The sequence below is a fragment of the Nuphar pumila genome, unplaced genomic scaffold (genome assembly GCF_984573655.1).
Source record: "Nuphar pumila unplaced genomic scaffold, dmNupPumi1.hap1.1 HAP1_SCAFFOLD_292, whole genome shotgun sequence".
NCBI classification, from domain to species: domain Eukaryota; kingdom Viridiplantae; phylum Streptophyta; class Magnoliopsida; order Nymphaeales; family Nymphaeaceae; genus Nuphar; species Nuphar pumila.
The window spans coordinates 34512-57130 of NW_028323263.1; the positions used below are offsets into that span (position 1 = coordinate 34512).

General features: G+C 52.1%; 1 pseudogene; it reads right to left on the bottom strand.

The window, feature by feature from the left end:
- Positions 1–12302: 12302 nt before the first annotated feature.
- Positions 12303–20293, bottom strand: LOC149810567 (dihydropyrimidinase-like; annotated as a pseudogene).
- Positions 20294–22619: the final 2326 nt, after the last annotated feature.

Below are 22619 nucleotides of genomic sequence, written 5' to 3' on the forward strand. Positions count from 1 at the left end.
CTGTAGAGCGCAGTACAGTGCACTTGTTTGGAGAAAGGGCATTGCAAGACAGAGGCCCTTTCCTCGAACTTCAGATGATGTATGCCAGTTTCAAATTTACACCAGATTCGCCGATTGTCTGGCATCTATGCAAAAGTGCTTACGAGCGACGTAGCTTGTTGGGTGTCACCGCGTTCACCTGAAAGTTTTTGCACTCACGACGCCTTACACCACAGCCAACATAGCCTTTCAAGCCATTCACTGAGATCATGGCGAGCCAAGCATTGCGGAACGTTACTGATGTCGTTGTTGAACACGCGCGTCATGGTGTGATGGGTGGGAACGCATGTCACCCAACGGGACATTGCGAGTAGCAGGCACGTGTCTCCATAGCTTACGTTCAGTATCTTGTGTAGTGCTGGATGAGACGCTGATGCGTGACTGATGCTTAGTAGCGCTGATATGCTAATTGTCTGTGCGCTGATCGTCGGGTTATCATGTCGGATCAGGTCACAGGGTTCAGCCATCTGATGCTGTGAGTGAAGTACAGTGCATATGTCAGGTCTGAGCTATCTTTTCAATGCTTTGAAGAGTCCCGACCAAACACAATCTCTTGTCTTTTCCCATTCAACGTCAGCTCACACCATCGTCCAACCTTCCTCGAGTTTGGGAGCTATGCAGCCAGATCTCCAAGCACATACGCCATCCGTTGAGTAAGCGAGGCTGCTGACTCTTTTTTCATGAGCAGATTGGCGAGTGCGAGCTGTGATGGGTGGAATATGCTGCTTCATGGGCCTCTCGATGAGGAGACGCAATTGAGCCGTCGACACAGAATACTGCCCAATGCAATGCACCATTCGCTCGTGTTTGTTATCTCAAAGCAATGTGAACATGTTCTCTTCGTGCCTAGGTGACAGATTGCTTGGTGCCATGCATGCAGTAGCATCCATTCCCATGGCAGGCGCTACAGAAGTGGATGACTGGCGCTGTCAGCGAAACGGTGTGTCTCTCATTCTCGTCCCCTTCAAAGTGGTGGAGTCTAGGCTTTCCTTGCTGGCAGTCAACAAGCAGTCAATCGTGGGCCACTCAATGAATCGCCTTTTATTGAAGCCAACAGTTGAGGCCATCCCGCTGGCAGCCAACGTGTTGAACATTCACACCAGATCTGAACCGAGTGAAAATGGTCAACCTAATTCAAACCAACTTTCCATGTGTCCGCAGAGGTCGGCGCCTTGGATGAGCCAGTACTTCCTCTAAGCAACCCTCCCCTGATGAGACCGTCGTCCTGGGACTGCTGGCACTCCTCCCTTGTAGTTCGCACCCATTCCCCTGCCCACAGGCATCTCGACGCGCCGGCTCTTGCCTCGCTCACAGCCACTTCCCCTTCCAACATTCCCAAAAGATGCAAAGCGCTGCTCCAAACCCCGCCAGAAAGCCTCTCACCCATCCCCGCGGAGCTCGACATCCGCTCATCCCCCACACTCGGAATCCACGATCAGCCAGCGTCCCCCGTCGCGAGCTCCACCAGCTACACTCCAGAAATAGACCTGCAGGAGACGCCTACTTCATCCAGCCGATGGCTCAGCATGTTGTGGACAGTGCTGCCGATTTTGGGGCTCGTCCTACTCATGGCGATTGGGATGGGCTTTGCGCAGCCGATTCGGCGGTTCATCCGGATGTTTTCGACGTTTGTGCACAACTGGGGCTTCCTGGGGGTGGTCGCGTTTATTGGGCTGTACATAGTGCTCGAGCTTCTCATGACTCCTGTCATCCCACTCACAATGATGGCAGGCGCCGTGTTCAACGTTTTGCCGGGAACCATCATCACGTCGCTCGCGGGCTCGCTAGCAGCAATCCTATCTTTCCTCATTGCCCGATACCTCGCTCGCGACAGAGTACGCACCTCTTCAGACTCTTCGCCCTGCTAACAACTAAGCCTGCACAGAAGCGTATCTCTGGTAGAAAGCCGATTTTCAATATCTATTTGTGTCGGTGCTGACCCAGAAATTTGCAGCCAGCATACGCTTTTGTACATCCCTACTAACAGCCATTACCAACGACCAGATAGGACCTGAGCATGCTGCTGCATTACGTCTGCCATGCAAAATGTTTCGATCAACCATATTTATCGGGGCGTAGAGTAGAGTCTTGAGGTGCTGCTATTATTCCTATGGCAGTGACAAAGCTCCGCTCTTCCATTTGCCACGAAGCAGCTGTTACTCACGCCTGATTTGCTGATGCACTCCCAGAAAAAACCGCACACCCAGTCATAAGCACTTACCAAGGCCCGCGTTATCGAACACCATCCAACACCCACGCTGGCAATGCCCGTAACCATCCTGCGCAAGTCGTACCGCTCATGACTTGTGATTCTTAGCAGCACGGCTACATCGCCGCACCGATCACAGCCAAACATGGTGCTGGGAGAAGTACGCTTGTCGGCAATGGGATGGCATTGGGACTGGTTGCTTATCGATCGTAACACACGATCCCCCCGATGCAGTTCAAGGCGTGGGCGGATAAGAACCAGAACTTCCGAGCCATCGACCGCGTCATCGGCGCCCATGGCTTCAAGGTGGTCGTCCTGCTGCGGCTCTCGCCGCTCTTTCCTCTTGCTGCATCCAACTACCTGTACGGACTCACCTCGGTGGCACTTCCGGAGTATGCCCTCGGCTCGTGGATCGGAATGCTGCCCGGAACGCTCGCGTACGTCATCGCCGGCAAGATCAGCAAGATGGCCGTTGCCGACGACCGCCGGATGCCTCTGCAGGTAAGTGCTTTGCCAGAACGGGTCTCGAATTCCATTGCTGTCACGGCGATTTGTGCATTTTTTGGGTGTCCGAACCCGAAAAATCAGAGGGTTTGGCGAGAAACTGGGCAGGTTGCTTCCAAGCTTATCATACAGTGCCGGCTCGATAGCAAGGCGCAAGCAAACATCCTGTTTGCGTAAGCAAGGAAGCGTCAGGTGCCATGGGCAGCCCAAGCACAGCTGTGGCAAGCTTTTCGCTCCGATGCTAGCTCCTCAACGGCATGGCAGAGAGGCAGCAATCTGCTTGTGGCGTTGTCAATGCTGATGATGCGGCTTTTGTCGCAACTGGTCTCTTCATCCAGTGGAGTGCCAGATCTTGTGGCACACGCTTGTGTGTGCATTTCTTGAGCCCATTGCCACCATGTGACGTTGCGGTCTTTGGGTTCGGATGTATCCTGTTCAACACGAGCGCTTACACCTGGGCATGGGCAACTCCAAGACCTACTTGCTTCTCTGCTGCGTCTGTACTGCGTCAGTAGAGTATGTGCGTCGCGATCTGTCTTCTGACGCCTTCATGGAGCTATTGCATGGGATTGATCCATGCTGCAGAGCTCTCGAGGGCGCCAACTCGCACCAACAGCAGTCGCACTCTGTGAGTCCTTGCACACGGCCTTGCTCCAGCTCGACATGAAACGCGCGTCAGAGGAGTTAACGCCCTTATGCACCATTGCTTCGCCAGAAGAGGGTTGGACCCCCATCTCTGCCCCTAACAATCATGCATTTCAAGGCATTCAGAACCACAGATCAACGTGCCTGGTGGAAAACATGAAAGCAGCCCATGATCCTGACTGGGTAATGAGCTTACCTTAACCATACCTTAATTATGCTTAGTCACGCGTGCAGTGGTGGCAGCTGGCGCTAGCTCTCCTGACGAGTGCGGTGACGGTGGTTTACATTGGCTCGCTGGCGAAGCGGGCGTTGCGAGAAATGCAGGAAGAGTCCGACTCAGCCTCAGTCAGCACACCACGTGTGTGCCCCCCCTCTCCTCCTGCGGCATCACTGCTGATTGATTTTTTGAGACATTGAAGACATCTGAGATATTGGATTTTTTACGCTTTGACTCCTTCCAGAGGGCGTGTTGTTCATTCTACGGCCATACTTCTTCCGAAATGTCATGTTGGCGTGTCCCGCATGATGTTTGTGTACACTAGCAGCATGCTACTCGCCTGTCATCTGTTTCAAGCCTCGACCGTCGTACGTGCGATGCCCAAACTTTGGCCTGACGGTTCAAAAGCCTTTAATTGGTCCCGTGGTGCACATACCAGAGGTGGCAAACTGTGGAGTTGTGCCGGGCTGTTTCACCGACAGATATGCACTCGTCCTTGTGCCCTAAAAGCTCCAGTGTCCTTGGTTACAGAGGCATGGTTGTGATGTGCACCACACAGGTCAAGCCCTTGCTTCGCATCCCGCCTGATTGGGAACCATAGAATGGAAATGAGCTCTTAATGAGCAAACTTTGAACTGATTGCACTGATCTGACTGCAAGTGCTCCTTGTGCAGTTCTGGACGAGAGCCGAATACAGCACTCGTTCGTCTAACGACACACATACCGTGTCATGGCATACTTGACTGCGCAACTATATTTAGACACGCCTCAAGCGACGTGGCTGCCACAAACTTGGGGCTCTGGTTGTCTGGAGCATCCTCAGCATCTGACGTCTCTAGCTTTTGGCGATTTGGAGCTGATACCAGTGGAGCTGATGGACTGGGGAGTGTTTCGAGTGCGCTCGTCTCAGGGCTTCTCTCAGCCTCGCCATCGTCGTTCTGCCTCCTTTACCACTCCGCCAGCCATGAGAGTAGGCTGCGCAGCGAATAGCACCGTTTAGAAGAAGGTGTGTCATTGCAGTGCGTTTTGAACACATACGTCGCCATGCACACTCTCATGACAAAATCATCAATCCCGTCACCCCATCCCAGTAGTGTGTGCTTGTGTGCTGGGGGGCCACCTTATTCCTTGTCACTGCATGAGGGCGGGATTTACACTGGTCCTAGCGCATTGTCCGCTTCACCAAAAGTTCACTTTTCGAAGCTTTTGGTACAATTCTGTCATCATTCACTTCCCGCTCGGTAGCCCGTGCCTTGGAGTAGGGGGAATGGTCGCATTGTGCCTGTTTGTGCTTTGACCAAGTTAAGATTTGCCTGTCAAGTATGTAGTGATGATGTCAGTCGCATGCGTACCTCACGTTCAGAGGTATCCGCTTGTGTTGTTGGTCAACTTGGTGCTCTTCCACATTGGTAGTGCTTGTGATGGTGCTAGGGAAGCTGTATGCTTGCATGTTGCAAAGATGGCACCATCGACACGGAGCGTGCTTGACTGACAGCTACACATCATCATGAGAACAGTTTGCAGAGGAGGACTGTGTATCCTTGTGGGTACCCCGGTTGCTTTGAGTGTGGGTGATGTTTGTTTAGATCCCGGCACTGCATCAGTCGTGGGCTGATTGTGCAGGTAACTGGAGACGGATCGGCCATGCTCTTTCCAGTACGCCAGATGTCAGAGAGCAATCTGGTTGGCAGCCTGATAAGAGGAGGGGCCAAATGTCATCATGATCGGCTCATCACAACATGTACTAAAGGCGTGACTGGAATGAAATTAGACCGCTATCTGGGTTGCCTGAATGGCTTTTGTGATCACCTGTAATCGAGTAAATTTCTGCGCTCGTTTTGTGCTGCGACAGCCATCTCTGAGATAGATAATGATCATGTTCATGCATTTGCGACTTGTTGGCATTTTGAAAGGTTCACAAGTTGAACTGACTTTCACGGTCCGTAACACGGACCTTCGGTCAGTCGGTAAGACACAACTATTGATATCAAACGTCCGCGTAAGCCATAAGTAGTGGGTCGCCACTGACGGCGTCAGCTACTAGTCCTCGAGAGGTAGCTCGAGTGTTTTCAAAAGTTTGTAATTGCATCCGCCTCTGTTACGTACACAAGGATGAAACGTCTTCTACACCACCTTCCGGCCTTAATTCGACCTTTCAGTTCCTTCTATGTATGATGTCGCGCCCCTTTCGTTCCATGGATGTGGTGGTGAGCGCTCAACATCCATATTTGCGCCACGCATATCTCCAGATACGTACGGAGTATATGACGCACTGTTCTTCAAAGTGACCAAAGTTCTCCTTGGCCAGGAGGGCATGGCCAGGCAGTTGATGTACGTTGCGAGCAGCGTTTATTGTGCGCTCGTCTGTTCCACTCCTATCATTCGGCCATGTCACCCGTGACCCTCGTTTTTTCAACATGTATCCCGTAGGTCGTCACGATGTCAAGAAGCCTTGGGAGGGAATAAGCGGCAGTCGAGGCCTCTTCCTGCTCTCTATCACAAACTTCTGGACCATGTACCGATGGCGGGCCTGAGTGTGGAGTCAGAGTACGTGCTCAAATGTCGTCTTTGTAGCACTTGCTCATGAATGGCCATGACATCCAGCCTGAACAGGACAATTGAAGGTGGTGCATAAAAGCAACAAGGTATTTCACATGTAGGAGGCTTTGATGGACATGCACCACCGTGCTAAAAATATCGCTCTGTCCAGCACTGACCGAAGTTTGGTAGGGTCTGGTTAGGTCACACGGCCGGAACCCTCGTAACAACGTCTTGCCATACGTCTCGTCCGGCGCATTCTTATGCGTGCACTCGATACATCAACAGCAGCGATAACATTCGCTCCAAATACGGGGGCCTGACATAAAGCGACCGTTACTTGCACCAAAGTTTGTCGCTTTTCCAGGGCATACCGCACTTCGAAGACTCCAAAGACGCGCGCCCTGGCTGCCGTCGTGCTATCTTTCTGTATTTTAGAGTTTACGGAGAGAATACAGCTGCTACAACGCCAGAGGTGGAGTATCAGACATGCGCGCAGTGCCGCTTGAGGTAATCCGTGACTTCCTTAGTAACGTCGTTTACCAATAAGTTCGGGGTATTTGCCGTGTTCGTATGTTTGTGGAACCGGTGAATCATGTCTTGGCACGGATCAGTGCGATCGGCATTTGCACCACAAAATTAGCACTTGCAGGTGCATGATCGCCTGCCGAATGTGGGAGCTCGTGAAAAAAGGCGTCGCACGTACCACACAATGGACATCAGAGAACTTCTGATGGCTGTTCTAGGTTAAAGAACTAGAACTAGGCTTTACGAGCCAAAATGCATACGCACGGAGTTCGGGGATTAGCCAGTTTAGAACAATGCCCTCTGCTCCTGTGACCACGAGCAGTCTTGCAGGTTCGTCACCTGTACAGTTGGACATGTTGGACTTCAACAACGACGTGCTGCAGCTCATCGTGAGCAAAGTAGCCTCGGTTTCCAGCCCACGTGAGCAGGCAGCGCTGCTGACTGTGAGTAGACGCTTCCGCCTGGCGTTCCTGCACAGCGCAACGTCCGTGAAGGTTGAGGGGGACAACCCTGTGCCGTTGCATGACTGTTGGGCACTCGGAAGAATACACCTTCTCGGCTGCACACACTTACCCTGGGAGATGCCACCAGATCCCCATCAACAAGGCCAGCCACTCGAGCAATTTGCAGGTCAACTGGCCGGTCCGCCACAAGGTCATCTGCATGGCGTATGGCAAGCTCAACCACCGCCACAACCTCACCCTCTCGCTCATCTCGAGAGGTTCTCTCATCTGCAGATAACAAAGAGCAGGCAGTTTCCGGACGGGGAGCTACGCAAGTTGAATGGGCTGACGTCACTTCGTCAGCTGGATTTGATAGAATGCAGGCTGCTGTGTGACCGTGATTTGGCTCACATCGCCAATGTACAGTCACTGCAGCGACTCAACATGCGGCGGTGCCGGTTGGTCTCTGACAACGGGCTGCAAAGCTTGACTTCGCTCTCCTCGCTCGAGCACATCAGTCTGGAATGGTTGCGAGCGAGTCTCGGACAACGGCCTGGCTCAACTCGCCAATCTGCCCTCTCTCCGGCACATCAACCTTGAATGGTGCGCTTGTCACCGCAGCATCCAGCAAAGCATCTGTTGAAAACGTTCGTGCTTGGCCCTATCAGTGTCTGGCCTGTCATTTGTTGTTTGTTCGATGACAGCTCGATGCTGCAAAGTGCCAGGCCACAAGGAATTTGAGGATTTGCATTAGGTGCGAGCCCTCTTTCATGATGTGTCCATCTAATTGCAGCTACCGACAAGACAGCAATGGACACCACGTGGCTATGGGATACAAATGGACATCAAGGAACATGGAATGTCCCCCAAACGACGGCTCAGCTATAGCTTCATCGCTTCGTCAATGTCAAGAATGGTGTAGAGATCCCTGGCAAGGCCTAAAACCAACCAATCAATCAACCAATCAATCAATGGATCGATCGATCGATCAATCTGGAATAACACCATGTCCCCTCCACCGTAAGTTTGAATCACGCCGGCGGCGTGAAACACGGTGAGAGAGACGTACCCATGGTACGCAGCCTGTTTCTGTGAGCGAAGGTTCTGCTATCCTCACGGCATGCATCTGTGTAGGTGCAAGCTGATCTCCGATCGTGGACTGCCGCACTTGAGGGCACTCACTGCCTTGGAAGACCTCAGCCTAAGCGACTGTGAGCTTATAACAGACGAAGGCCTCGAACATCTGGCCGCCCTCACCTCGCTCGTCAGACTCAACCTCTGCCGCTGCATCCTCGTGTCGGACAGGGGCATCAAGCAGCTCACAGCGCTCTCCTCCCTCCGCTCTCTCAACCTCGCCTGGCTTGAGCTCCTCTCCGACGACGGTCTGGAGCACTTGAGCGAACTCACCGGCCTTCAACACCTCTACATCGACGTCTGCAATCGCATTTCGGACACCGGCATCGCTCACCTTGCTGCCCTACCCGCCCTCGAGCATCTCAACATCCATGACTGCAACCTAGTATCCGACGCAGGAATCGCTCACCTCTCCTCGCTTACGTCTCTCCGACGATTAAACCTCTGCGCGTGCGTTCTCGTCTCTGGCGACGGCCTCGCACAGCTCTCAGGGTTATCAGCCCTCGAGCGGCTCAACCTCGGCGCGTGCAAGCTCGTCAGCGATGACGGCCTGTCGCACTTGGCGGGAAGCGCGGTGATGACGTGGCTGACATAGGCGGATGCGAGCTCGTAACCGATTATGGCCTGATGCACATTGCCGAATTGACCAGCCTGCAACGGCTCGACCTGCCGCGATGTAAGTTGGTTACTGATGAGGGCCTCGCGCACTTGACGAGGCTGACAGCCCTCGAACTCCTTGACCTCGAGATGTGCACGCTCATCTCGAATCGTGGTCTCTCGTACCTCTCCAGGCTCCCTCGCCTCCAGCACCTCAACGTTCACGGCTGCAAACTCATCTCAGGCGATGGCCTCTCGCACCTCTCTGCCCTCACTTCCCTGCGCTACCTGAAGCTATGCCTCTGCAAGCTTATCAATAGCCGCGCCCTCGCACACCTCACCGGCTTGACGGCCCTCGAGCACCTTGACATCGGCGGCTGCCGCCTCGTCACCGACAGCGGCCTGACTCACCTCGCGCGGCTCGTCAAGCTGACGTTCCTCAGCTTGGGGCATTGCGGGCGGTTGACCGACAACGGGCTTTCAAGGCTGACCGATCTGACGCCCTTGCGGCGCTTGGACTTGCAGAGCTGCAAACACATCTCGGACGTTGGCCTCGATAGCGTTGCCAAGCTCACGGCGCTCCAGCACCTCGACCTCCAGAAGTGCGAGCTCATTTCCGACGCTGGACTTGAGCACATCTCCGGCCTGACGTCCTTGGTGCACCTCAACATGCGCGGCTGCTGGCAGGTCAGTGATGGAGGTTTCGCGCACTTGACAGGGCTAACATCGCTGCAGCTCCTCGATGTTGACGGCTGCCTTCACATCACAGACAACGCACTATCACACCTCACCGGCTTGACCTGCCTTCAGAGCCTCTGCCTCAGAGGTTGCGCGTTGATCTCGGACCAGGGTCTTGCACACCTTGCCGGGCTGTCCACCCTCGAGAGCCTCATCATTGACGGCTGTACGCTCATCTCTGACCGTGGCCTGCAGTCTCTTGCTGGTATCCCTAACCTGTATGTCGAGCGGTAGCTGAACCTCTCGCTACGCTTGGCAGCAGAGAGCTGTGGGGCTGTCTGGAACGTTCTTGGAGCGTTCCAGCCTGCCAGAATCTTAAATCTGGAAATGGCTGGGGAGGAATATGATCTGATTCTTGCCTGTATCCCTAGAAACAGATGGCTTGAGTGTCGGTGGATGTTGTTACGCACGTGAACCTCAGCTCATGGCTAACACCATTCCCACTTGAGCAACTCTGAACTGTATCGAAGATCTGCAATTGGCATGGAACTCTTGGGAAATTGATTGGCATCAGCTTGCAGAAAAGTGAACGATCTCATACGCGTGTGGTGATTATTCCCAAGACTATGCAATGACCAAGCTGAAAGGCACGGCTAACAAAGCAGTCAATGTGTGCATTGCCAGCAACGTGGGGTGTGTTACGATGCAAACAGTCTAGATAAGGCAGGTCTACTAAGTGTATTAATCAATCGGTTACCATGCCAGATTTGCTTGCCATACATGACTCGTGCATTCTCACCATCAGCTCTGGCTGTCTCGCCCGTCACCAACGCCGCCTTCTTTGGGGCTGGCTAATGTCTTTTCTTTTGTGTGTATTCTCACCATTTGCAGCCATTCCCCTCAATAGCCAGGTCATGGGGCACCCAAGTCGCCCAATCGAATTTCGAATAGAGGCATTGCCAAATGTGTTTCACAGCTGGGAAACTGGCTATGAGCATGATAACTCTCATGAGCACCATATATAAACAGGCTGGTGACATGCATCCTTGTTTGCGTGCTCTTTCATGGTACAGTGGTAAAATACATGTCTCGAGATATTGACTGAAGACGACCTCGTTTTGTCCCAATCTCTGGGTTATTGCCATTAAAGCTCTACTGGCAGACATGTGAAGATAGGTCCAAACAGAAGTAAAATCTCACCCATAGCAGGCAGCTAGGTACTAGGAAGACCTGCAATACCATGGTAACCAGATGTGCGTTACCGGTCAGATTTTACTTCTATAGACTTCAGATTAATGGAAATCTTCCTAGTAGCTAGCTGCCTGCTTAGGTAGGCAGATTCGGCTTGAAACCATTTACACATCACCGAGAGTTATTCTGAGAGTTATTCTGTCGCAACCCACTTGACCCTCGTCAAAAGGGCCATGATTACTAGCTTACTGAGGCTTACTTGTGATCGTTACAAAGGAATCACGTAGCCCTATCAAATCTCAATGTAAGGATAGGGTTAGCATCTTCTCTAACAGCTCCCAAAACGAAAGCAAGTTGCAGGGAATACAGTCCCAAGGAGTACTTGGAGTTGCCAATGTCCATGTGAATGCGTGTGTTGAAAGGATGATACATCACATGCATCATGCATGCCTTATAGGACAAGACGGCCCTTGTGCGCGATGTCTGTGCAGCACAACCTCACACTTCCTTTGAAGTCCTTGTTTTGACAAAAACAACACGATGCACAAGAAAAGGAGGTCAAGAATGCACCGCTGCAGCATCTCCCACAACGGCGGAATAAGTGGGTAAGAAAAGGCAGATAAGAGCGTCCTAGCATGGTGCTTGATCTTGCAGCATGCTGTACCGAGACGGGCTTATCTACATATGGTCTGTTTTTCTTCGAGTCAATGGAACTACGAATAAACTTGATGACACAGTCGGGAGTCACGCGTCCATGAAGCACTATGAGAGAGACGTTTCTGGGGAGCTTGTGCTTCAGCTCCAAGAGCAAAGGCACCCTTTTGTGACCAGCCACACCATGCCCATGGCGGTCCCTCTGCTGACTCTGGAGGTAGACACCTGTGTTGGCACTGTTTTCTGCCGTTTTCCAAACGAGGACAGCGTCGGGCGAGAGTGCGCTTGTGTTGATAAAAATACTTTGGATGGGCCATGAAGATGCAATCCGAGCACGCATGCAAGAAGGACAAGCAGGGGAATCACGGATGAGTCAAGGGGTCATAAATTGCGGACAAGCTATAGATAAAATAGAGTACCCCAGTCCCCTTTCGGAGCTTGGCGACTTGGCGGCAGGGGGGGGGAACCGGGTGTCCAAGGCTGCCTTCGTACGTGGCGTCCGTCGGGAGCTCAGCTGTGCTTTGTGCAAGGGCAACGCACGCATGTACTACAAGTCCCTCTCTCGTATCGCCGTGAACGTCGGCTCGGACTTCCATGCAGGGTGTGATGCACCGCAGGAAGATCCCGGCGTGGCTTAGGTTGCTGGTTTTCTTGTGTGTTTTGTCTTTGTTTGTGTCTTTGTTTCAGTGTTGGTTTCTGTGTTTTTTTATGTGTTGCCAGCCCTGTCGCTTGTAACAAGAGTACCCCAGTACTTGCAGTTGCCGATGTCCTTGTGGACGTAATAGACTTATAAAAAGGAACTCCATCGTCCAGCCAGCATCCACAGCAAGTGTGCGCATTTCAAACTCGAGGTGCTTTCTGTGCCAAGGTTCTAGATGGTCCGCAAAAACAACAACTGATCGCTGGCCGCGCAAGAGGCCTAATATTACAGCTCATCTTTGACGTGTGACTCAGGCCGACGAACAGGGGTCGGCCCATAGGAGAAATGCAGGCGCTCCGCATCTTGCGTGTCCAGGCCAAAGTGCAGATCGCCGAACAAGGGCATCTTGACAAAGCGGCCGGTCCCGGGACGCACATTAAGCTTCCCGTCGTGCCAAACGAGTCGTCCTCTACTGATGGTGGAGAGTACCTGGATGAACACCAAATCATGCGCTTAGATGACAGTGCCTGGTGAGCCAGGCCAGGAACGAGCCAAACCGTAACAATAACACCAAATGGGCGCGCAACTTTTAGAGCGTGACACCTTGCTTTGGGTATTTTCCGATACATATACCTGAGAAATCAGCCTATTTTCTCTATGTGAACTGGGCTGTGACTCCAAAAGCATGACCATGGCCGCCCATGAGTTGGTATTGTTTTGGTGTTCCGCAGTCTGAGAAGAAACGTGATGCAACGCAGGTGCTCGGGGCACCTAGAGCTACCTTGATTCGCTCTCCGATGTCGAGTATACCGTACTGCCGCTAATAATTCAACCAAAATCGCGAAAAAATGGCCATTTGGACAAAGTTTGAATATTAGCGTGATTGAATTCCCAAGTTCTTGGAGTTGCCAATGTCCATGTGGATGCGGTAGTGTTGTAAAAAGGATACATCATCATCATCTTGAATAGTTAGCGGCGATGAGGTATTACAACGCGGCGCCGATGGACGTGCTGCGGCACACCGAGCGATATGACTTGCGGCGTTGACAACGGGCGAGTCAGCCATGGCTGAAGCTACTTTTCAGGGATGTGCAGGGAAGCACAGCATGTAAGTTTCTAGGGCTAGTCCGGTCTCCACCCCACATCCTCAATATACAATTCCTAGCATTGCAAGCCCCATCCTTGATTCCCAAGCAGTTCTTGGAGTTGAACGTCCATGTGGATGCGGTAGTGGTGTGAACATTTGCATCATCAAATCATTAACAAGCGCTGTTGTTGCTGTTCACCCGGCTGTGCTAAGATGATGATACATCAGATCATGAGACATCAGATCACACACCCTTGGGGAATGAGAACGTTGCCTCGAAATCGAGGCGGGATCTTGGTGAATAAAAATTGATCAATGATGGTTACCGTGACAATACCAACAATTGGTTGAGATTTTGGGAGTGTGTCATCATTTTTCGGTACTTGTCTTACAAACACACCTGACAAATTGACACACCTTCTCTACGTCAGTCGGCGGTGAGTCCAAAAGCATGACATTGACAGCCCATTTGTTGGTAATGTTACGGTGGATGATGCTTTGATGATTGCGGTTTGTCTGGTCATGCAGTGATTACATTCGGTAGGGCCTCCTCCGAGATCACACCATGATGATTTTGCGAAACTGCGTGGCCAAAGCCAGTGCTTCGCCAGGATGGGGTTTGACCCCCGCTTCGCCCCGAAATTTCATGCATCTTCAGGCATCGCGCAACGCAAATTACAGGGTGTAGCGAAACGCTGCCCAAAGCAGCAACCGTTTCAGAACGGGGGTCACTAACGCACCTTCCCCTTCACGATGGTACCCTCGTACACATTCGTGTCCATGTTGGAGTGGTGGGTTTCCACGGAGATGGTGTGCTGGAGGGTGGGGTCAAAGATGATGACATCAGCGTCCGACCCAGGAGCGATGACCCCCTTTCGAGGATACAGGTTGAAGATTTGGGCGGCTGCGGTGGATGTGATTCGAACAAAGCTGCTTGGAGTCATCAGACCTGAATTGATCTGCATGCAGCCAGGATTGGCTCACATACAGAAACTGTTGGTCTGTATCAATACCAACAAATTGTCGAGCTTTTTGGGAGCGTGACGTCATTTTTGAGTATTGGCTCTATATCCATACCAAATGTTTTTCATACCTTGACATATTCATACCTAAATATATTCGTACCTGAACGTACATTCTCTGTGAAACTTGGCAAGAGTGCAACAGCGTGACGGTGACCGCCCATTTTGTGGGAATGAATTTGGTTCATCTGACGGTTGGCTGACGAGAGATTTATTTGGCGGTTGCCCTAAATGTGATCCAAGTACTGGACTGAGACTTTCGGGAGTATTTGGGTGAATTCGGGGGTAACGCACCTTTGGGTAGATAAAATATCGTGCGAGTGACCGGCCAACCGTCAGGTAAGTAACGGCATTGCAGTCAAGTGGCCCTGATGTTCGGCAGATTATCGCTGGGTATGGGGTGCGCATGCCTGCAGTTGTGCCTCTATACAAACACATTGCACTTTCTCGATGGAGCGAGAGCTCTTGAGAGTCGACAGCTGCCCAAGAGTGTTGCCGGATGTGGGATCGAAACAAACCTGTTGTTCTGCTTATCATGAGCTTTTTGCAGTAATTGCAGCCAGCTTTGAAGGCTCAGGCAGTGCAGCGCTCTGCTACAGAATGTCGGGGGTCAACCCCTGAAAATGCTAGATTTTATGGAGACTGGCGTCTCCATAATTGAAGACTTGGAACTTCAAGGGTCCATGGGGATGCGGTGTCGTACAAAGATACATCATGATCGCCAGCGGGTTGCCTAACCCCATCAACAACAGAAAAACTGCAAGAACCGACAACACAAAAGCCGTCAACAGGATAACTGCAAACGCCCTTAACTCGGTGAGGAGATCAGGGACGAACCAGTTCGTTCCAAGTGATGTGCAATCGTTCCTCAATGCCGTTGACGCCATTTGGAATCTTCCGGAAGTCGTCGCGGCCGAATGCTTTCTGTGTGGAATTGAAGACCGCGTGATCTGTCGCCACCAGCTGTAACACTCCCCCGGCCAGAGCCTTCTTCAGAGCTACCCTTCATCGAGCACACTACTCAGCATACTCCTTCCAACAGGGAAAGAAGAGCGATTTTCTCAGGGTCATGAGCACCATGTCATGATCATGACATGGCGCGCTAGTGTCATCAACAGACACACCATCATACATCACATAGATAACAGCAGGAAATCAACAAGCAGCCAAGACTGCACATTCGAAGTGATGCAGCTCATTGAACGTCAGAGGTCGGAACAAGCAAGCCTGTCATAAACACGCGGCCGCTCGCATGAGCTACAACTTGAAGAGAGCGTCGGTACATGACAGCATTGCCCCTACATAGGCCGATGCTGATTTTCCGAACACACCATCATGATCATCGTGTGGATGCGATATTGCCATAAACAGACACACCCTCATTATCATAATGCAAAGCCTCGATCAGCATACAGAGCATCGCCGAAAGCACCTATGCTCAGCGCTGCGAATCGGGGGGCTCATCACGAACTGTGCAGCGACTTTAAAGTCAGGGTTCCACAGAGCTGACTCATCCAGCGCAAGCCCCGACGCAACAGGCTCCCCAATGACGCGTTGGCCGCGCGCTCGAGCGCGAGCGATCTCATCCAGAGCATCAATGCTCATGACATGCACGACATAGAGGGGAGTGTTGACGAAGTGCGCCAGGCGAATGGCGCGTGCCGTCGCCTCGCCCTCTAGCGAAGGGGGCCGTGACAGGGCGTGGCCCTCCGGCCCGAGGATGCCGACTGCTGCGACGGCAGCTTGCCCGTCGGCGACCGCGCGTCACCGTTTTCGGCGTGCACCTGTGCTAGGGCGCCAAGCTCCTTGCAGCGGCGGAGGCCGGCCAGCAGCTGTTCGTCGGTGACCATCAATGCTCCCTGCATTGAGCCTGCCTTCTGTTGGAGTATGGTACGTGTGACCAAAGCCGCTAAAGCTGAGCTTATTGAAAAAACAGCTATGAAAAGTAAGGCTGATAATGTCAGATTGATCAGCTTGGCTGGTCAAGCTAACAGAGATGATCTGCTTGGACTTATGCTTTGCGATGGCAGCGTTTGGGTCGAGGTGAGGTGAGAAACCTCATATCAAATGCAACGTCAAACTAGAGCACGTTTGTCGCTACCTCAACGGGGTGATGTATTCCAATACCGTCAACTTCACGTCAGGGCTGTACAAACGCGTAGTTCGCTGCCCAATTTCCGGACCAGCGCCTACAGAATTCGATAATGAGGGAATCAGTGTTTCTGCTGTCAGACATACGCTTTCGTGCCTGACAAGCTGGCATTGCTGGCGTTTGCTGGTGGGCCGATAGTCTCGCGGTGCAAACAGTTCGGTCATCGCTTTGTTGAATGATGACAACTTAAAACGATATTTGGGTTGCAACGGTGCTGACTGACTCGACAATGCTCTGTTTGTATATGTGGGAGCATGTATGTAACATCGGCAATTTGTCCATACACTGCAAGGGATGCAGCGAAGCTGACACCTCAAGGCTGTTGATGCCTCCGCACCAGTGCCGAACCTGAACGTGTGTAAGCGGCCCAAACCTATGCTTCCCCACACCGCGCCATTTCTGGTGTCCAGATGACCGAAATAGCATGAGTTTTATACCGGAAATGGAGGTCGAAACCCATTTTGGCGAAGCACTGGTTGGAAGATGACAGAGGCAAGGCCATGGTGAGCCACGGCTGACTCACGCATCAAACAAGAATGACCTCCTCTTTGACAATCTTGTTAAAACACACAGCCGGGTCGTAATATGATCTTCCACTGTGGTTCGTGCCTTGCCGATCCAGTGGACCAATCCATGCCTGTTAATTACTCCTAAATCATCTATACTTCGATGCCAATCGCTGCCAGTGAGCATCCGAGTCATCGTGAGTAGGGCAGCGAGGCAAGCACAGCACTCCTCAGACCGTGAGATTCGCCGGTCTAGATGCCCGAAAATGCATGAATTTTAGGGACAAGAACGCGGACCGGAGCCCATCCGGCTAGGCATTGGCAACGCACCTTATACGCAAGAAAGAACTTGAATGAGTTGATGCCAGCGGAAGTCATGTTGGCCATGTCAGCTGCAACCTCCTCGTTCCATGTGGTGATAGCCATGTGAAATCCGTAGTCCATGCAGGACTTGCTGGCTCGTCGCCGATAGTCGGCCAGGCCCGCCATGAGGTTGCCGGCCACCGGAAGCGCAAAGTCGATGTGCATTGTTGTCCCCCCCGCCAGCGCGGCTGCCTGTCCACTACACTTTGATCACACAGGGTGACTAAACCTGCCGTGAAAAAACCGGTGCAACAATGTTGACATGAGGCTCTAGACGTGGTTTGAAGAAGCCTTCCTCTAGTCTCGACAAACTAGACAAAAGCTTCCTGCACGAGCTGAGGCTGCGCAACAGTTGAGGCCTTATTTTGCTAAGTTTCTAGAGTGCGGAGACTATTGTCCACCGGGTTCACACTACACGAGAAAGGTAAGACAGGTAGGTGTTAAAGGGTGGCAAGACAGGTGACATGGAGGGTGACTGATTGGGCGACGCAACCGGTAACAATTGGGATGACTAATTAGGTGATGCAACCGGTCGCTTTGGTTGACACGAAGGGTGGCACAATGGGTGACCCATCCGACGGGTGCACCCCAGTGCCCCGTCCCAATCCCTGGCTTAATTAAGGTGACACACAAGGTGACACAGCAGGTAAAGCAGAGGACGACACGACGGGTGACACATGGAGTGACAGAAACGCCGCCTTTTGTGGGCTGGCGTACTTGTTTTGTTCTTGACAGAAGCAACTGACCAGCATTTCCACGCAGAAGGCAACACTAGTCAACATATCGTGGTGAGTACGGCATGCGACCCTCTTTGAGCCTGCGAGTTGCAGTGCAATGTCAGACCCTCTGATTTGTCGGGTCTGGAAGCCTGGAAATTCATGCATTTTTGGGACAAAATTGTTGAAACCCATTCATGTTTAAACCCATTCTGGTGAAGCACTGGAATGTTGTGAACTGCATCCAATGAGAATCACGTTCGTTTAGCAAGCAACTACATGGCTCGGCCATGCCTCAACAGCCCCCCCTCAATCGCATACCCATGTCAGTACATCAGATCTGCTCCAAACGCACCAGTCAGTGCTTGACGGAACCAGCAGGCAGTGAAGTTGCAACTTGTGTGTGCTGACCGCCGAGCTGCTGTCTCGCACTGCCACTGGCTGTGTGTTTGGTTCACCAAGTGGTGTGATATCGGTGGTTCCAACGCTACCGTATTACATGGACAAGAAACGGAGTTGAACTTTGGTCAGAAACGTTGGGCATCTTTGGTACATTTACACTCAGTTATCATCATGTTGACTCAGGATGCTGGACACAGACGTAAAGCTGGCGAGGTGCTCCACCTTGTCCAGGGATGCACTCAGCACAGCGCCAACAGCTCAAACATAAGACGAAATAGTTTCACAAGACCATTCTCGTCCGGTGGATGTGGGATCCTACTACTGGCTCTCTTCCTGACATGGAGATCTGCTGAATTCAAGGGTCGAAGTGTGTGCATGCTCAATGTGCAGCCGGCTTTTAGAAGCCAGCAAAGTACGGCCGCATGGGGCCAGTATATAATGATCGAATACAAAACTTTCGTCCACTGCCTGCCTGATCCCTGTTCCCAGTCCTGTCCGGAACCAGCTGAAGGGACCCTCCCTGATTCCTGTGCATGCTGGTTGTGGTAATTCAGGCCGAAAGAGGGCCGAATGAGGGACGCTTGCAGCAAGGGATGGTTGCGGTTTTCCAAAGGTGGCCCTTGTTTCGCTAGATTTGTGACCTAGGTAGTGTTGTAAATTGCACATAACACACCTGAAAAAGTCATCTGCAGCCGTTGTGCCCATGAAGGGCATGTCCAGATGCGTGTGTGGGTCGATGCCCCCGGGCATCACGAGCTTTCCGGTCGCGTCGAGGATTTCGCAGTTGCTGGGAGGCTGTATATTACGCCCCACCCGACTGATTGTTTCGCCTTCAATGAGGACGTCAGCGAGAAACTGTTGATCTGCGTTGACGACGGTTCCACCCTGCACAGCATGATAGGATAACCGGAATTTGCGCTTCGCTTTCTCCACGACAGCGGTCTGACTTGGCAGCCACATATGCACGAGCAAATCATCCGAGGCATGTAAAATTATAGCAAGCGTAAACGGTGCTTTGATGCAGCGAACGAGAGCGAGGCAATTCGTCACCCACCTGGTTGGTGCCAATCGAATGCCACGAAAACCAAGAGCAGACGAGCGCACCTTTATGAGAATAACCTGGCAAGTGACAAAGTCACATGCCATGATAAAGGCACATAAACAAATGAGCACGAGATAATCGGGAGCCATGATGCCCGTTGTCAGCAAGAAGGAGGTGTTGGGGAAGGTAGGGTTTGTAGTGATGATGGGTGTTTGTCGGTATCACGGCGACTTCCAGTCACTTCGACAGACATGTAATGTCAGCCGCATTCTGCGAAGCGACAGGCGTACAAGGCATGGCGGTTGCATTGGAATGCCCTTGTCTACGCCCTAGCATGAGGTCGACACACATGTCTTGCACTTAACGCAGTACTTGTCATCTTTCGGGTTTCCTAATTTCAACTTTGTTGGCCTTACCGTTCGCTTGTCTGAGGCTACCTGCCCTTGTGCATGCACCCGTCAGTGGTCGACTGGCGACCCCTGAAGCCACTTTCAGGTGTGTGTGTTGGTTTACCGCACATAACAGGTAAGAATGCAGAGCAAGCTGATGAATTGTTGGGCCACCGCTTTGCTTTTACGATTAACCTTTGGGAAACTTGTGGAATGTTGTGTCGATACTAGAGCTTTTGCAAACGAGCTTCTATCTTTCATGCACCTGGGCACGAACAGGTTATAGCTTGTTGAATCTAGCAATTCAACATGAGTACTAAGATGAAAGTGCCCGCAACGAAATCCAGTATGTCGGAAGTCAACAGTGACCCCATCCGCTTTCTGGTTGCTCCTGAGGTATTTCTCTGCTCGCTTGTGACCTTTGACAGCCTTGTGGCATCGCCTGCGGCTAATGATGTACAACTTTGCTGCAAAATCTACTGATAAAGTCTTCCAGAAAGTGCCTTGCCGGTGTGATCGCGCTTTACGGTGCCCAATCTTGTGTATATTCCCGTGCAACTGGCGGCGGGCAGGTCGGCCTCTCCAAGACCAGCTCATGACGGTGGGCTGGCACGGGATGAAAGGTTTACTATGGTTTCCTCCGTTCTAGCTAAGTTGCTTGTGGCACAAACTGCTGGGAAAATTAGCAGAAAGCATCTTTTTGAGTCATCGGATAGTCCAAGGACATATGCACTCAAAGCGCCAAGGAGCGTTCAAAGCCATGATGACATACACATAGTTCGGTGTAAAAACATTTTTTTTCTGTGATTCTGGATTCTGAAAGATAATCTGTCAGGGTTGCTGTGATGAGTGGCATTTTTATACACTGGTGCACCTATTTGCAGACTCCAAGTAGCTTCTTCAAGCATTGCTGGGAACAGAAGCCAACTCTGTTCAAGGCGACAGCTCAGCGCAAGGAAGTGCTCAACGGCGTGTTGGCGCACAGCACCTTTTACGACACCCTCGACCGGCTTGAAGCAGAGGGTCAGGTACTGGGATTTGGAGTTGACATCAACGCAGTACGCCACGTCGCCGAACAGCGAGAGACAGGCAACGGTGAAGACATAGCTGATCGTGCGTCCGTCGAAAATCTTTTTGCTGAAGGTTACACGATGCAGGTGCGTGTCCGCTCGAGGCGATGGTCGTACAACGCAACCAATCAATCCTGCGCACATCGGTCATCCACGTCGAGCTGAAATTCCAGCTTGCGGTTTAACCAGATGTCGCGTTCGAGGGAGCGTATTTGTACGCATCTGCACATGCATACCAATAGATACGCTCAGTCGTACGCATAGGACATTTTCGACAGTTGGTGGGTGGCTTTGGGCTGAGAGAAAGCATGGCACTAACTTGTCGCATGGCGTGTGAAGGTGCATCAGCCGCAGCGCTTTGATGACTGTGCATGGGCACTCTGCGCCGCACTCGAGCGTGACATCGGTTGCTTGGTGGGATGCAACGCCTACATCACACCAGCCGGCGCTCAAGGGCTTGCACCACACCACGATGATGTGGAGCTGTGGGTGTGCCAGACTCAAGGTACGCAGCACTCTTGGACCGTTGCAGATACCGTTCATGACCACGCACAGCATGCAACGTCATCCACCTGGGTTCCACACAAGGCATGATTCTTGATTGAATTATTTATAAATCTCACAGATTCAAACTCGCTCTGATCACATCCAACCCAGAGCAGCATGCACTCTTGATGTGCTGGATGCAATAGACGTCGTCTGTGCTTCATGGGATCCCTATTACATGACCCCTCAAACACGTAAATAAACCAATCACACGCCGTCACCTCACTGCTGTTTGTCACTGTCGAAATCACTTTTTGAAATTGCATCCCTGGTCGCCATACATCTGACACCGAGCAGCTCATGCGCGGACATCCACAGGGTCGTGTGGGCACATATAGAGACTTCCTCGATGACACAAAGCATTCCGCGGCTGTGGAAGCAGCACAGTGCGTTGCCACAACGTGTTCAACCCCATTTCCGTCCAGAAAATTCATGCATTTTCAGGCATCTGGACCAGGCAACCGTCGGGGTCCAACGACACACTGTCAGCATTCAGGGTTCGTGAATGCAGCAGAGTATGATTCGCAGCATGGGCGCACGCAGGCACTAAGAAGTGGAAGGTATACAGTCCAGTGGGAGGCTTCACACTCCCCAGCACTAGCAGCAAGGACCTGCCGCGTTCCGTGATCGGCGATCCAGTGATGGAGGTCACACTTTCCGTCGGCGATGTGCTCTACCTGCCGCGCGGCACCGTGCACGAGGCCGTCGCCCACGACGGGCCATCCTCCCACCTCACCATCTCCACCTACCAGGAGCACTCCTGGGGAATGCTAGCAGAGCGCGTCTTTGCCAAGTGCGGACAGGCACGCTTCCCTCCTTTTGGGTAGTTGTGGGTGTTGAAGAAGTAAAATAACTTAACCCATCGGATATCAAGCCATACTCATTATTTGGAGCTCCGGCCATGTGCACCTTGGCGGAACAGAGGTACAAGTTGACAAGAGAAGCTGTTTGAAGAACGAGTTTTTACAGAGCAATTCAGTGCTATCATCACAACAGTACAATGCTTAAGATACAGGTTATAAGCTGAACAGGAGAAACCCACGATACACGAGATGTGGTGAGGATCTCGACTAGATTTCTCAAGATATTTCAGCAGTGGGCGGTTGTGGGCGGTTGTGGGCAGTTGTGCGTGGCAGCAGCGCGCAGCTTCAGCGTGTTGCGCAATTGTGTGACCCAGCCAGGTCCACGTGTGCTTGCCTCAGGTGACGGTTCTGGTACCGATTGCCAAGTAGTTCTTGAAGTTGCCAATGTCCATGTGGATAGTGCTGTTAACAGGTACGCCGCCATCAGCCAGCCTCAGCCTCTTG